This window comes from Vicia villosa, unplaced genomic scaffold (assembly GCF_029867415.1).
Source record: "Vicia villosa cultivar HV-30 ecotype Madison, WI unplaced genomic scaffold, Vvil1.0 ctg.000032F_1_1_3, whole genome shotgun sequence".
NCBI lineage: Eukaryota > Viridiplantae > Streptophyta > Magnoliopsida > Fabales > Fabaceae > Vicia > Vicia villosa.
In genome coordinates this window covers 237,501-240,671 of record NW_026704967.1, presented here as the reverse complement: position 1 = coordinate 240,671, position 3,171 = coordinate 237,501, and positions in this window count along the sequence as shown.

Below are 3,171 nucleotides of genomic sequence, written 5' to 3'. Positions count from 1 at the left end.
GCAATGTTAACTCTGAGTTTTTCTTCTTGAATAAGATCATGTCCAAAAATATAGAGGATTTGGTTTTATTTTGTTTTCCACCCAAACCTCCAAAAAGATATGATTTGATTTGATTCAAATTTAAATCTCCATTTAAATTGAATTGATCTCAGCCAATCTTTAACAAATAAATTAGATAACTCATTTCTAAAAGATAGAAACCAATCACATTGCAAAATCTCCAAACTTTACGCTCATAACAAAATCAATCATAGCCTACTGTTAAAGGCCAGATGTTGCACACATGCTAGCACATTCGGTTCGACATCTTTCCTTTTGACAAAATTCTGATTCTTTGAACAAATCAAATAATATCTTTACTTGATATAACTCATAATTCCAACTTCTCAAGTAAAGAATTCAGAATAAATCTCTTGCTAGAACTGAATCAAACTTTTAAATGTTGGATTGAAGATCTTCTCATTAAGTGCAAATCCATTTTTTGTAATAAAAAAATCCCATTAAGAATGTGGTAGGTTCTAGGAATTGGAATGGCTTTTTGCCGTCTTCTGTCGTTGATTGTAATGTTTTTACTGCTTCAGGTGCTCAATGTATTCACCTCTTTAAATAAAAAAATTCCATTAAATCTCTTCATGGAATATTTGTTTAATTAAATCTTCAACACAATCTTGGATAAAACTTAACCAAATCTACCTTCAAATCATATCCAGTTAAATCTTTTCTTCAATACAAATTCAACCAAATCTTCCAACTCCAAATCTTTTTAATTAATCCATATCTAAATTAAATCTTCTTCAAACTTATGGATTAATAAAATCTTTTTAGCAAATCTTACTGAATAATATTTGTTAAAGGATACAACAACAAATCTTCTGGGAATCAAACACCAATGTGCACACAAGTCTTGGTCTGCAGACTAAGGTCAGATGCTGGAATATATATTGAAACATCTTGTTCCAAATGTTGCCTTTGCACAAAATACATCTTATACATATGTTGTTTTACCTAATGCAGTCAATCAAAAGGAACAACACACCACATGAACATATACCATCTTTAAATGATGAAACATCAATATCTCTATCATGATAATCTCTTAACTAAAGAGCTTATAAAATAGTACAATTCCTCTACACACAATTAACATAGACCATGCCTTACCTGTTTCAGCCATGTACTTCTGCAAATAGAAATTATAACAGATTTTAATTTTATAGCACATATTAATATGCACCACACATGAATAAGGACCAATAATACTTTCATTCTCAACTTCATTATCGTATGCATCACTAATGAAACTTAAAAACCAAAACTACATGTTCTACAATATAATATAAATGATCTCTTAATAAAATCCAAAATATTAAAACAGGAGAATAAGCATTACTTCAAAGTGCAGGAAACCCATGCTATAAATTTTCCACAATCATTGCATTTCCATATTTCTATACCATTTTGTTTCACTACATAGTGCAACAAAATAACACTATTGTACAATTGGGAAAATAACTTACGCCGGGCCGAGGTGAAAAACTTGCGCCAAGGTGAAACCACCCAATTCTTGTTAAATCGAGGATCTCAGCAAGGTGGCCTAACCAAGTTGCCCATGTATGTCTTGAACTTCTAAAACACTAAACTAAAATGCATAGATGACCGGTATGAAGTAAAAAAAACTTTAAGGTCCTTGAATCAATTTAAAGTCGTCTTTCATGCGAAAAATGGAAACAATATTCTTAAGGTTAGAATCAGTAAAGATAACCACCCTATAAGGGATTCATGCCCTTTTGACAAAGCTTTGACAGAACCCCACATTCCAAATCATTTTATAAACGACCTACATGCTTGTGCTATCTATTGTAAAATTGTCTATAAAATAAGGTCGAAGGCTAGTACAACAAAAGTAGACAACAAACCAAACAAATAAGACTAACATGACTGCATAGTGAAAGAAAATCCCAAGTAATACGTAGGTAGCCAGAGCATCTCTGAGAGTACACTACTACAAATAACACATTTAACCTCCATTGGATATGAGATTTTACCTCGATTTCATATGTGATGTAACGAAGGACGTAACCGTGTGCCTCTTTACCTCTCGGTTTTACCTCGTCCAACGGGTAATGTGTAAAGGTCGTGAATTCGATCCCCAGAGAGACCATTTGTGGAATTTTTAAATGGTGGAAACTTTTTCCTCTTGGTTTTGACTTTTAACCGATGGGTAAAACACCATTGAGTTTATTATATTTAATGTTGATTGCTTATTTCAAAAAGCCCTGGTTGAACATATAACTTTTTAAATTGGTTTACAAAATAATTATATGAACGATTATGTTATATTTGAAGAAAAGCTTACACTAATCAATGATTTTCGAGCATCTTGCAACTCATCATTCATCTGACAGTCTTTAATGGTTAGAATCTCGTTCAATGTTTTTAGGTTCTTCTGTCAACATTTTCTTCTCTACTAATTTATTTTTTAAGGCATAAAATTTGATTCTTTGCAAAATGGATAAGTACATAATAAAGTTGAATGAAATCAATAAGCATTGAGAGTGATTTTAACCATTAAAAATGTGAGATGAATGATGAGTTGTAAAATGCTCGAAAAACATTAATTCGTGTAAGATGTTTTTCAAATACAAAATAATTTTTCCTATTTTTATTTCCTAATTAAATTTAATAGGTTATATGTTCAAAGAGGGGTTATTAAAATAGACAATCGACACTATATCTAATAAAATCAACTGTATTTTCTGTTACTATAATATCCTCTTGACATGTCCGACGGAACAAGAAGAGAGCTGTATAAAGAATCACAAAAACATAATTTCAACATCAATCTCAAACTCAATAAGAACAAATTAACAACAACATATAACTTTTTATAACTTTGCGAATTATAACAAGTAAACAACAACAACAATGATAACATCAACAACTAAAAAACAACACTAAATAACAACAAAAATATGAAGACAAATATCTTAGTGACAAGAAGGCAAAGATGAACTTCAAAGATAAAGCATCAGGTTCAAATTCAAGCAATTACATTTCAAAGTTAAATCGTCATGATTCAAGGCTTTGGATTCAAGGTATTGCATTTCAAGAAGGTATACTGATAATATTTACCTTCACTAAATGCTCAAGTTCTCAAAATTATCATGCATA